Here is a 15,167-nt window from a genome sequence, read left to right as displayed (position 1 = left end):
AATCATCCAGAAACTTTTAAGCCTTTATGTTCTTAACTGTTTGAGTTAAATTTAAAATGCTTTTATGAAGTATTTTTGTGAAATTTTCTAAGAGATTGGGTATTTGAGATTCTACTAAGCTCTAAAATGTTCTTAACTTGCTCCTACTAATTTAGCCATTGAAGCCCTATGTTCTTATTTAATTTGTTCTTTTATATAAAAAACTTTATTTTATCACTTGTGGTTATAGCATCATAAGGAAAGACACAAGCTGTGTTAACTTTGTTAAAGCGATGAAGTAATTTACTGATTATCTGATGATAATGATCACTGAGGACAAGCCCAACAAATAACGATAACGACTTTGCGATAAACTCTTTGAAACTTATTGATGTTTTTGTGAGGTATATGTTGATTTCTGTTCTTTCAGACTGTCTTCAAAATTTTGGACTTGTCAATTATAGCACTTTTAAAATTTGTTTGATGAAGAGAGATCAGCAAGATTTAGTTAAAACTAGACTCTAGCTTAGATATAAAGGACTCTTTTCGATACAGTAATGCAAAGTTTTGTACAAGAAATCATACACATTTTTTTTATAAGAGCATCCAAAATATTTGAAGCCTTCAGATGTTCTTAATTTTTTGACTTTTAAACCTAAAAATGTTCTTAACATGTTCTTATTTTTAGCTTTTTTTGAGTATTTTTGTCCATTTTCCTAAGAAATCGGGTGTTTTAGAGTTCGCGAATCCTTAAAATTTTCTTAACTTGTTCTTAGTATTTTGGCCATCGAAGCGTTATGTTCTTATATAGTTTATTCTTATAAAAAAATGTGTATCGAAGAAGAATCTTTTTCATGCAAAAAGACCTGACCTTATTTCTACAAAAGCTTTAGAAGTAATAGACGAGAGAAGGTGTGAAACCAAGAAGTGACAAAAATAGGATGAATGTTGGGCGTGTCCTTACTGCTTTCAAGAGATATGATATATGATATATTTTTTCAAGGTTAAGATGGAGACTTAGGATCCGTTTAAACCTGTTTCACATTATCGTTTTTTTAATGCTCACTGGATCAGTTCATAGCAATGTTATGGGAAAAACCATTCACGCCCTCTTTTGCGCATAATCAGTTTCTCAACATTTACTGATGCTACCAGATATGTTCAGGGTATTTTTTGGAGTTCAACAGCAACACAAATAAAGCCTGTAATACATGGGAACGATAATGGAGATTGAGTAGATTGAAGAACAAAATATGAAATTTAGACCATGTTCAAACGTTTATGGTTTCGTATCGCACCGATATGACATTTGTTACGCATAAGAAGTTCATATTGATTTCAGAAAGTGTCGAAATAACGTAATGGTGCAGTTCCCTTTTGCTTTGTTTTTGACGTCTGAAATTCTTAGTGTCTACGCAGTGTTTTAGAGCCGTTTCGTTTAGAATCGTAATGTGTCTGAGATCCTTTTTTCGTTAATATGGCGACATCTTTTGGCAAGAAGGGTGAGACCAATGCAGTTGACTTGCTTTTTTTAATCAAATCTGTGGTTAAAACAAGTCAACTTCAAAAAGTTTGAAATCCTGTCAAAAATGTAGTCTAATACGTCAAAACAAGACCCCTTAATCGCATCAATAAATTGTAATATTTTTTTTTATTACGGAATATTTAAAATTACCGGTGTTATTTTGGACTTAAAAGATGCAAACGTTTTGCGATGCCCGGCTTTCTCCGGTTGTTCCCGTAAGCATAACAAACAGAGATGATGCAATAGAAATGAAATACAATGTATCAAAAATCTGGAGAATTTGCTTGAGAGGAAATATTTTTTCTTAAGATTAATCTTAAATGTGTCTGATAGTAGGCTTTGGAAAGATTTTAGAGGAAAAGGTATAGTAGAGGTTGAGTAGAGAGGTAAAGTTAGATATAAGATAAGGAAACAATAGGGTTAGGTATCGTCTAATTGCTTCTTTGTTTCCGAGCTAAGACGAGGTATATATTTATGAGTTCCTTTTTTAGAAAGCGCCCGTCCAGTTTAATTTTTAAGTTTGTGCCGATAATTAATGACAATCGAGTATGTATTTGCACTTTTGAGGACGGTAAGTAAATGGAGCGATTCGAAATAACCTGCAGTTCTGACAGGGACAGTAAAAGTGCTTAATAACCGTCGTAAGTCAGTCAATCAGTCAGCCAGTCAGGATGTAGACAGAATCTTACCGTATCCACTACACAAAAACACACATACATAATCAGTGGGGATACAAATGATTCCTATCTTCACCTCACCGGCGAGTGAAAATAGGAATTACAAGCACGCTCCATTTTTTCCTATCCATCAATTTGAGTTTCATTTCAACGCACTTCTTACTCACCCTATTCTGAATTTTGATTCATATTCTTAAGCTTATTTTAATGCTCTGATTTGTCTTGTTTTAGAACAGTACAAAACATTTAATGAATTAAATTCGCAACAATCAATGACTGTTTTGTCTTTGCAAGCAATATTCGGAGACAGAGACAATCAATCAGTTTATCATATCAACACTTCGCACTACACTTCAAGTGATTTTGCCACTGTCTAATTTAATCCGTTACCTAATATCAATACGGTGTATATCTGAAATTCGCAGCCCAAAATCTAATTAACTATTCACATTTTTAAGTCATAGCTGTTTTGGTCAAAATTCATTTGGAAGTCAAAATCACACGAATCCCGTGTGTCTATACTACAGTCTCGTTAACAATCCTGTAACTTTTTAGAAAACTTCCGTTACCTGACATCAATACTATATGCTCGTCCTTTGATGTCTTCAATCCATTTTGTGTGCTGTCAACTTTGCTAAAAGTTAAGCCACGGTCGATTGTTTCGTCGAAGAGTAAAACACAATCAGTAAACATTGACGTCTTGTGTTGCAGTACAACCGGTCCTTTGTCTGCTGATGACGTTCTTGCATTCCTACCACGGATTTTCTTTTCAATAAGAAGAGTAGCACGAAACACACATTGTTCAATTCTTGTAGGCTCTTATTCGCAGTATATTTGTCATCACAGCAGTCATTAATCCAAGAGTTTCGCGACACGAAAGAATCTGAAAATATAAAACATGTTTCGGAGCGTTGTTGCAATAATTTTGGTCATCTTCTGGCTTCATGGTGCGGTACATTCAATTTCTAGTGGGGATATTCTTAACGAAATTGACCTTTGTGACGCAAGCTATTGTCACTACAATGGGACTTGTATTAAAATGAACCCTGGAGAATTCAATGGACATTTTTCTGATGAATCTTTGAATTATCGTTGTGTATGTTTTGCTGGCTATGTGTCATCGAGATGTGAGAGTATGGTCGAGGAAGTGATACACTTTAATACACCTTTTCGACCGTAGCCACCAATTGCCGCGTGGGCGTTTTTTGTCCGTAATACCACCCTAAATACCGCCCAGTCTTTTTTCCGCGCCTAATGATAATAGAAACAAGTGTAAAAAAAGGATTGGATCGAGTTTAGGGTGGTAAATTAAAGTTGCACGTGCCTGACCGTGCGACTACGGTCGAAAAGGTGCATTGAAATTGCAAGAAGATTTTCTCTTAAGTAAGCCCTTTGGCTATTAAAGAGACAAGCAAGTGTATAATGAAATAAAACTAAAGTTTTGTGTGTGCTTTCTTCCATTACTACCTGGTGGAAACCATGACAGTGTACTTAGACTAATTTTCTTGAGAGCGGTTTTCACATGATAGCAATTCAGAAAGAGTACTTTAATCATCTAAAACATACCTTTCTTTTAATCGCCATCTTGATGAGAAGATCAAAAAGGCCAATAAAGGTATTGGCCTTATTAATAGACTTTGCAATCATGTCTCTAGGAAATCTCTGCTAACGATATCTTTCATTAGACCTCACCTTGACTACAGTGATATTGTATATCACCGTCCAGGAAATCAGTAGCGTGGTGGGTTTACTAAAATTCGGGCAAACTGGGGAGGCAATTTTGGAAGATTTTGATTTTGGTGCCCCCTATGAAAAGTAGATATCTTTTTAAAAATAACGCGAGCGAAGCATCCTATACCGAGTGAGTCTTGTTGAAAAAATATACCTGTAAAAACACTTTCTCATTAGAGACTTGTTCGGTGAGAAAACCCAGCGAGATCATAGATATCATATAGGTAGTAATAACCTTTCACGGTCGACAAAGGACGTGCTAGACGTGGCAAGAAATGGAAAAAAATTGTCAGGTATACCTTTAAACACTTAAGTAAAGATTTTGCGACCCTAAAATATTGTTAGAGCCCTGAAAAGAACAACATCCTCTTACTTCCATTTTTTCCTAAGTGACACTCTTTTGCAAATCCATACATACTGGGGGCGGAATCGTCCATGAGGAAATCTAAAACAGTTTTAAAACTATCATGATATCAAAACAGATTAGATCTGTTGGTGGTATATACCATTATAAAAGATAGTGGAAAGGAAAAAAACTACTTTTTCGCTATCTAGGTATTTGGAAAACTGTCAAATTTCCATGGAGTTTTTTTGACAGGTCCGTTTGCGTCTATATAGACAAAAAAGGGGAACAGGTTAATATATGCTTACAGTGTATACCTTAGTTAAACTTGAACGTATGTATCCAAACGTATTCAATTGATATATTTATTTTCTAAACCTATATTATAAATATTCAAAATCTTTTTGCCCAAAAATCCACCAATCCATAAATTTCCTTTAAAATTAATAAAAACACCCCTGTCTCACAACCCCGGTGAAATTTCACCTTCGTTCATTCATTTTTTCATTCATTTGGTGTATTCACATGTTTCTGTACAAAGAAACTCTGAAAAGAAACATTATCAAGGGGAGAATCACACGGACTAGGTGTCCAATCACTAGACTCGTCGCCAACAAACCCAAAATTATTTCCAGCTTTCAATGAGTCTTTATAAGGCGCTAATTCGTAATCAACCAATATTGGTGTCTTTACTATTGAATCTTCATACTCGCTTTGTCCAGCATCTTGATATAGTGGCATAAATAAACCAAATGCAGCGGCTATAAGTCCAAAACTAATCATCCCTATAGATGCAATCAAAAATATATCTTTCTCTTTTTCAGCTTCTTGTAGATCCAACGTTAAAACAGTCGAATTTTTAGCCTGGTTCCCTTCCAATGAACGATAAACCGTAGGTAAAGCAAACCCATACAACATGGTTAAAACGCCGACCAAAACTAAAGCAAAAGCAACAAAAACCACAAAGCAATAATGCTTGTTTTTGTTGAAATAGAAATCGTAGAATACCGAGCACAATCCTGGTCCGTCATTTCCGCTTGTGTCATCTTCATACATTTTATGATGGAATGTTCTTAATATGCCCAATCGTTTATCTTCAGGCACACTTGGGAATAATTGTCGCGTCTGGTCATCAGTTTCATCTTCAGCTTTCTTGGTAGACATATAGAAGAACTGTTGCTGTTGTTCTTCATTAGCTATAAATGAATATGAAATTAATTAGAATTAAATGAATTACCATCATATATATTTATCTTCAAGCTCAGAAGTATTGTACAAGTGAAAATGGGAAACATTTGACATGCTTGAATGACTCTTCAAACCTTCTACACGGATATCATCCCCATCAAGCCATGGCTACCCTATTCTATTTTAGCTACAGTAGACTCCCGGTTATTCGAAGCTCTAAGGGGAATAAAAATTTACTTCGAATAACTGGGAGTTTGAATAATTGAAAGATTCGTTTTCCCGTCAGATTTTCAGCTTAACATAATGCGATGGATTTTTCTTAAGTAATCGAGGCATTGCGCTTCAGTTGAGCGTAATAAACAAAAAGAAGTTTTTAGAAGAGTGTAACGCCATGACTATTGAAACCTAATTTTTTGAAGATACAAATAAAAATCTTAATCGTAGAAAATCAATGTTCTCACTCGACGATTTCCCCATAAGAAAAATTCGAATAACTGAGGGTGATTTAGCCTATCATTGGCCCAAAGTTGAAAAGAAATCGCTTGGAATAACTGAATGTTCGAATAACTGAATGTTCGAATAACTGAGAGTGTTTTTGCCTGAATTGGGTAAGCAGGTCCAATGGGAACGCCATCTCGATTCGAGAATAAACGAACTATTCGAATAAGTACAGGTTCGAATAACCGGGAATCTACGGTACACCATTTATCCCAACTGGCTGAATCCAACTAAAATTTAAGATTTGTTTTTAGTTTCAAGTTCCAAGTTGCTTTTAAATTTGGATTATCCTTTATGTCGCCTGATCATTTAACTTCCCATACTCCTGCCTCTACTATAAAAAACTGTGTATTTTATATTTTACTGATTGATTGGAAAGCTTTTTCAGATGCGTGGTGAGCTCATTGTAAAACACAGAACACAGTGACATAAACAGTTGGTGATTTATTACAGTAAATAGGGAATGTTTGCAATGTCAAACTCATGCTGGTGAATTCATGATTGTAAATTTTCGATTTTTCTTCTCGATGGGCTTTGACCTGTCATAGCAATTTGGAAAATTTTAAAACAAACAGAATAAAAACACATGGCTAGCATCAATTACCTTACCTGTTTGACCTATTTGGACCAAATTTTCTTATGCGACACCTAAGTTACTGACAAAACTTCCTACCACAAGATAAATTCAAAGTTTCTGTACTTTTATGCGAGCTTTTTCTCGCTAGCTTCTTTAGCCTATTTGAAGCAAAATGAACCTAGATTTAGATTCCAAATCTCCGCTTGCGGTGCTAACCTCACAAAACAAGATTACAGATTTCCATTATGTTCCTCTCAAAAAAGCGAGCCGAATTTTTTTAAAGCAGTCATTAACTATACGGCTATATGTTCTAGTCTATATAATTTCTTTTCTAATATATTTTCCTTTCCTACGCAAACAGTTACCATATTTGCATCGGAAACCAGACGGCATATATATTTTGAACAAAAATAGAGAATTTTACTTTTTTCAATATTACGAAAAAAGCAAAATACACTATTTCTAACATCAACCAATCAACCAACCTTTTTATAACACATTTAGAAGAGAAATCTCTGAGATTTCTCCTTCAAAATAAATTTTATTTTTTATTTTGTAAAAATTTTAAACAAGAAATGAATTTTTTGTCGCTCTATATTGTCGCCGCTTCTTTGTACCCCATTCTTCCATTTAGTGAACCAATAGCAATATGCACTTGAAAAACTATCCCCTCTTTCTCATGAAAAAATATTTTTGCCTTTTTCTTCTTCGTTGTTTTAAATTTTTTCTTATTTCGACAAGTTTGCATGCAGCTGCTAAAATACGCGATGTAATAAAAAATTTACCATACAGGCGCTCAGATTTCATTGGTAAAGTCAATATCACTTGACCAATGAAAAGTTGAAAAAAAAGAACAAAAGTAGATTTTTCATATAATAATAAATCTTTTTTATAGATTTGAAATATATCGTTAAAATCTTAATGATTCAAAAAGTTCACAGTGTATTCAATATTGAAACTTTTTACTTCACAGAATAAAAGTCTTGCTCGTCTCACCTTTCACTTAGTCGCTAACAAATTTCTCACGAGATATTGTCATTTAATGTTTTTGAAGAACCCACTCATTTTTGATTGGTTCTCCATTTCGGATATCCATCTAAATTGGACTTGGTCTGTTCCCACTTAAAGTAAATTTTTTCTGTCTTTTTTTCCAGGAACTACAGTTTACGCATATTTCAAAGTTTTCTACGCTCTTTTTGTTACAACTAACGTTGTGTCTTGGAAGGGGGCCCTCGAGAATTGCCTCCTCAGTTTGCCCCCGATTTGGTCGAAACACCTCACTAATGTTGCTAACTACTTGAAAGTAAGGTGAATTATTTCTAATTTGAACCTCTACTATTCGAATTTTCAATAATTCAAACTGGAATATTGGTCCCCTCAGCTAGAAAGTAGTATGAAATACTCCCTGTAATTCGAATCTTTCTCTTATTCCGTAGATCAAATGAGAAAGAGTCAAAAAACCTCTCATGACGCCACAGCTTTAGGTGGGGGGCGGGGGGCGTACGGTTTTTCGGAATTGCGGAAATCGACCCTGTTTTCGGAATTTTGGAAATCAGGCAAAATTCCTTCGGTATTTCGGAATTCTGAAATTGTTTCGGTATCGGAAATCTATGAATTTTTGTTTCGGAATTTCGGTATTATAAAGTTTTTATCCCCTTTTTTCGAAATTCACACATGAAAAATCTAATTTGATGAAAAATTAGTCAAAACCAGGAAAAACACCCAAAAAATCGGTAACGGAATTGCAAGTATTTTTTTACGGAATTTCGGAAATTTTGGCAAAATTATTCGGTATTTCGGAAATCGTAAACCCCGTACGCCCCCCCCTTTAGACTCGTACATGATTTACTCGAGATTTATTGTACACTTTATACTTTTGGCGTAAATCACAAAAACTTATTTCCACTGAATACCCATGTATCACAGCATTAGCGTAGACAGGTCGGAGGGGTGCAAAATTTGTGCAGGAGAGCAGATTTTTATGACACAGTAATTATCTTTTAATATTGTGAATAAATAATTACAGTATCATAAAAATCTGACATACTGAAAAATAGGTAGAAACTTGTCACTTGTATGATAGAAATATCCTGAAATTTCTCCCGCTTTGAAAATTACGAAGTAAAAAAAGTTATATTAAGAATCTCCGCTGAATTTTTAGGTTTTAAACAATACAATCAAAAATCTTTCTTCTTCCCCATTGGTTTTTAACTGCTTCATTTTTTTTCCAGTGGACTAAAGATTTTAATCAGGACACTATCTCGATACTGTGTCTCTATGTCTCACTGTGTCTCTCTGTCTACTGTGATACACCGTATCCTTTTAAGACTGTCGTATCAAAGCACAATCCTATCACCAGCCCCTCTTGAGTCCTTCGCTTTTTCATATTGTTTTTATCTCACAAACTTCTTAAAAAATAAGCTCTTACTTGTGATATGATAAATATTCTTCCCTCGCGGGAAGGTGCAAACTTTCCGTAGTTACGGAAACATAGAAATATCAGATCGGAAAATCTGTTTTATCGTGACGTCACTATTATCAACTGATGAAGATTTTATCGATTCGTTATACGACATTGAACAACAAACAAGTTTGATTTCTATGATAAGCAGGTTTTTTTCGAATGAGATTATGTATGAACCGTATTCACTGCCTAACTAAAATGGTTTAAACACCCCTGTCGCACAACCCCGGTGGAAGTTCTTCCTACAGTGGGCGGATGGATATCTCTTTCGAAATTCCAATGGGAAATTCCGAAATTCCAAATCTCATCGAATCCAAATGGGGGATAGACATTCATTCTCTTGTTCCAAGCTCAAAAAATTAAGTTGGAATGGTTTTTGAGTGCAAATTTTCCATTTGATTTTAAAGGGCATGAAATCAAAGTCAATTTCACAGTGGCGCTGAAACTCTAGTGCATTTTTCCCATAAGTGATGGAATTTTAGTCGTTTTTTTGTGTTTTATTTTCGTTGGTAGGGGGGTTCTGTTCTACCCGATTCTGTGACACATGAGTGAATTTAACATTATAGTTCATTCGCTTTAAGTGTCCACTTATCTTTGTTTTGCTAACCATTTTCCCACGAATTCTTCAATCCTCATTATATACCGTTGGAAAGATAATATACAGCCCTGATTTTTGATAAGAAACATTAAAAAAAATAATGGATTACCATCAGACTGAGTAAATCCAGCAAACAAGGAAACATTTGCTGTTGTGTGGACACTGTAAACTATCAGTGTTTCTTCATTCTTGGACCTTGTTAAAAGGAACCCATGTCTCATCAATAGGATACGTATAAATAAAAATGTTCTTCCTCTTATTTGTGGCTGGGGATTCTGGATTCCTTTAGGCCTTCTTGAACTAGCCAAACAAGTCTATTGATTGATCATATCATAGAAGGCGGGATAGTGCAAAGTTGCTTGGGCGATGGTTAGAATATGAGTTAAGTAGGTTAATTAGAAAATTTTGGCTGATTAACAATTTTTCCATGAAACAGATTTTTTCTACGCTTACCTAGCACCTACGCTCTCTTTGACTGCGTGATATTGTATTCCTTTTTATAGTTTTTAGCTAACCTAGGAAAAAAAGTGAAGAAAAATGAAGTGAGATAACAAATTTAAACCAGAGACGGTGACCTGATTATAATCATTAGAACAAGAGAACGATATGACGGACGATATGATAGAGTTGACTTCAACATCACATTGGGATAGGTGGATGACAAACATCAGCGGAATGCTTCCAATACAAATCTGGAAATGATTGGCACTTTTTTCTTCAAGTAATATTGTATTCTTCTTCTTATGCTTGTACTCGCAAAGGAATTCATCCGATTCATCTATGATTGCTTGTCGTGTTTTCTCATTCAAGTTAGAGAGGAATTTGAGAGCTGACGATACCACCCGTTGATAATCACATGTCGAAATGAATCAATTAATTCTCTAGCTCCTCTTTATTCTCTTCATCAAACAAAGCTTTACCAACCGGAGTGGACCTCACAAATGCTAACATCTTCACATGATGCTCTTTGTAGAATTCGTCTTTTGAGTCATAATTAGGATTCAACTGTTTGATCACTTTGAAAGAGTTTCCTAACCAATGTTGGAAAAGGTCAGTATCGTTAAGGGCTTTTCCTAACAATAGTTTTATCATTGTATCTTGTCCCACTTTGTTGATTCGGTTGGTGATATCCACTCCTTCCTCAGAGTCTGGTGAATCAACGTCGATTGAGCAGCGCATATTGCCGAGATTTTTTGACATCATGGCTTCGCCCTGGATGATACAAAAGTCATATTAATATTATCTATTTTCTCTTATCTTTTTGTTTGCTCCAAAAAAAGCTCTGTTGCTAATGATAAAGATTGAAAACCCAATGGGAATAGAAACTCTATTGCTCCCAGGTCAAAGAATCCAGTGGAAATGGTTTTGGAGTGCAAAATTTTCCATTTAATTTCAAAGGGATAAACGAAGTCAATTTCTGAATGGGGCTGAAATTGTAGGGTATTTTTTCCAAAAAGGCGACAATTTCAGCCAAATTTTCCAGTGGGTAAGGGGTCCGTCCCACCGCTTCCACCGGGCCTGAAATTACACCCAAAAAGAAATTGATTTTATATAATTGGAATTATCTCTTCTTATTGGTATACTTACTCCAGCTACAATATCCTCACTGGGTTACTGCGGGGGTTACTGCGACAGCGGGTGTCTATGTAAAAAAATCTTGATAATCAAGGCGCAGCTTTCCATTATCCATATTGGAAGGCGTATATCCAACGCTGATGATGTCATTGTATTCAACTGATGCTCCACTCTTATTGTCCGTCTGTCATACATAGCTTTATTGGCTATTGGATCTGATATGATCACTCTTTCTCGCTCCATCTGAATCTTAAAGACAGGTGTTGGGCATCCTTTAGCATTGATCAAATCATCGTAAAAATAATCATGCCTGGTAGCTTCACCTTTTAAATTAACCAATGGATTTGCATCTCCAAGTTGAGGAATCTCAGAAATGTCGTCTTTCTTGTAATAACTACCATAGTGGTCTTCTTGGTAATCATATAGACTTGCATCACAGCACGCATAATAACACAACACGACCAATACTGTCTTAAGAATCATTCTGATGAACACCCTCTTTCGATACACTCCACTACGACTGGTAGAAAAATTCAAATCACGCGCAATTTGTGTCAAAGGAAAACTTTTCTGCTTTCTTTCTAATAAAGGAAGTTTTCGCACTTTCTAATTTGTTTAATTAATCCGCAGAAAGAAAAATAATGATTCATAGATGAATTATGCAATTATCCAAATAGTTGAATTGTCATTAGCAATTATTATATACCTGTAGGTAAAAACAGCCATTGAATAATTACCATTACCAGCCCAGAAGGCTCAAAACACGCACTTCTAGTTTTTACGCACTTCCAGTTCTTATAAAATTTGTGAACTAGAACTGCCTAGGGTCAATGGCCCAGAAGGCTCAAGTGACACTGCGCACTTCTGACTTTTTGTCAGGGCGGGAAATTTCCAAGCGAGCGGCCCGCGCGATGAATTTTTTTTTCGGTCTTTAAAATGAATGTCGAGTTAAGTTAACATTTCCGAGTTGTTCATATCAAGTTCATATAAAATTTCTGAGTTAAGTGCTGGTCAGCAAAATCCCCCACCAGTAGCAAAAATCGGGGAAGCAAAAAGTGAACAAATATCAACTTTGTTTTTTTGCCTCCACGCCGCTAGCATTTTCCGCCATTGGACCACCCTAGTGCATGAAAACTAGAATTGTATGGGTGTGTTTTGAGTCTTCTGCTGTTAACGCCAAAAAAGCTCGAAAATCCGAGAATCTACAGGAACGTATTTCTACTTGTGAAACAAAAGAAAGTGCGTTATACCTCATCTGAAGTTCACAATTAAGGACAGTTTTGGAGGCTCTAATATTCGAACTTATTCAGACGTTCAGCTGATAAACTTTCAAAATACTGATAAAATTTCAAAGAGGACCGACCACCTTCACTTTCGGATTCGACCATACAGCCCAATATTTATTTTCTAACCTCAAAGAAATAATAGCGACTAGGGTTGGTGAATGAGGGGTCGGTAATATTTGCTCTTCATCTTTGATTCTTTCTACAGTGATTAGATTGACACATGCGCGATAAAATTTCTATTATTGGTCTTCAGAAGTTAATATATTCTTTGAAAACTTAACCTCTGATACTCAGGGTAGATAAATGGTGATAAAATGGGTTTTCCGTAAGGTGTATGTAATGTCACTAGGGATTGGTTATTTAAACGTGGATTGGATACATAAATCATCAAAACTTACCTTGTCCATTTTTCTCTGTCATTACTTGACAAATTTTCAAAAAGTTTGTAGTTAACTTCTTCTACTTCTGTCTAGATCTCATATAGCATATTTCAAAATCTTTGAATATGGTGAATGAAATTATAAAATAAAATAACCAGTCGAAGACTAAAGAGTAAAATTTTTTACAAAAGTTTCATTTTGTGTTGTTTAAGTTTTTACTGGTCTTTTAACGGGGTGGTGTTCAGATAACACCAAAAAAGGCTAAATTTTTACGCACTGAGGCCCTTCTCCCCCTTTATGGAGAGTTTATAAGATAAAAGTTTCCTTTTAAATCAGCCATATGGTGAAAAATTTCTTTGGAATTTCACCAAATGTATTTCAAATAATGAAACTAAAATAAAATAAATTCTATAACTGTCAAAAACTATAAACATTATATGTCTATTTCTTTTTGTACTGGAGACTTTGGTAGGTTCTGCATAAGAGATCTCTTAATGAAACCTTACATGTAAAATCTTTGTAAAGCACGCTCGCACTAACTAATCCCTTTAAGCTCACCAATAATAAGTAGGATAATTTTTTTTTGTTGGAATTTTACCGTAGTTACCGTTAACAATCAAAAAGTTTCCCCTTAACAATCAAAAAGTTCGCTTAACAATCAAAAAGTTCGCTTAACAATCAAAAAGTTCCCTTAACAATCGAAAAGTTCCCTTAACAATTAAAAAGTTCGCTTAACAATCAAAAAGTTCGCTTAACAATCAAAAAGTTCGCTTAACAATCAAAAAGTTCGCTAACAATCAAAAAGTTCGCTTAACAATCAAAAAGTTCGCTTAACAATCAAAAAGTTCGCTTAACAATCGAAAAGTTCGCTTAACAATCAAAAAGTTCGCTTAACAATCAAAAAGTTCGCTTAACAATCAAAAAGTTCGCTTAACGTTAACAATCAAAAAGTTCGCTTAACAATCAAAAAGTTCCCTTAACAATTAAAAAGTTCGCATAACAATCGAAAAGTTCCCTTAACAATCAAAAAGTTCCCTTAACAATCAAAAAGTTTCCTAGTCTGAATCGCAGACCTTTTACAAAACCCCAGGTAGTAAAGGTCTGCTTAATGATACCAACCGCTTTCCGGTTCGCAAAGAAAATCTTGGCGAGTTAATAATTTGATTGACATTGATGTGCGTGCAAAAACGATCGTTTCGAACGTTTTCAATGGAATGTTTACATTCGAAATTCGAATCCCAGACCAGAAAAACAAAACAGAAAAAAAGATAAAAAACAATCTGATGCGCGCATTAACTACAGTCTGTAGATTTATTTTTGACTCTTGCTAAGATATCTGGTCTGTAAATTTATCAAAACTTTTCCATCAACTCTTCGGTCGAAGCTCAAAAAATACAAAATATGAACACTAAAATGAACGCTGAATAAAAACAACCAGAAACACTCCAATCTCTCCAAAGAATTGAAGCTAAGTACCTGAAAAGATACAAAGGCCACACAGTATTAAAAAGTGAAATGCCAAAGCTGAAGAAAAGTTCTTTGTTTGTTTTAACATAAAGGCCCTTGTTTGTTGAAGGAACAACAACACTCCCTTTTGTAGAATCATAAAGAAGTAATGCGTCAGAAATATTCAATATGACCCCCAAAATGTACTGTATATACATAACTAGAATAACTTGAAATAATCTGCAACATATCTGTAGAACTGACAAAACAGTTATCTGGAGCCAAAGTGATTAACGAATCCAGTGTGGTAAAAAATTATACACTCATACAAGTCCAAATTCAAGCATCAAAACGTAGTTTTATGATGCAAAATTTTGTTGGTGCACACAGAATAGATACATCAGGGCACTTAAATTCAGTAAATCTAATTTCTCATCTTTTACAAAATCTCCACATTAAACAAGAAAGGAGGAATAAAAACAAGCAAACTTCCTTCCGCCTACTTTTTTTTCGAAATCCAAATGTATTTTCCAATCTATGATTTGGTGCCTTACAGAAAATTTAAACATTACGTAATGTATATTTGTAGACACTCGCCAGCTAAAAATGTCTTTTGCCGTATATCGGCTAAAGGCGGCAAATCTCTGGACAAAGGAAATATAGCTTATCAAGCATCCTCTATAAGGAGCACGAATCCGTTAGTGGATGCCAGCAGCCTAAAAGTTCCCTTAACAATCGAAAAGTTCCCTTAACAATTAAATGAAAACATTTCTACTGAAAAAATGAAAATCTCCGAAAAATCCGAGCAGCGAACCAAGCTGGCCGGCTAAAAAAGACCTCTTTTGCGAATAAAGCGCCAGTTTGTTTTTATTTTCTTTTTTAAAAGATGCTCTTTTTATC

Source organism: Clytia hemisphaerica, unplaced genomic scaffold (genome assembly GCF_902728285.1).
Source record: "Clytia hemisphaerica strain Z4C2 unplaced genomic scaffold, Clytia hemisphaerica genome assembly, whole genome shotgun sequence".
Lineage (NCBI taxonomy): Eukaryota > Metazoa > Cnidaria > Hydrozoa > Leptothecata > Clytiidae > Clytia > Clytia hemisphaerica.
This window is presented reverse-complemented; position numbering follows the sequence as displayed.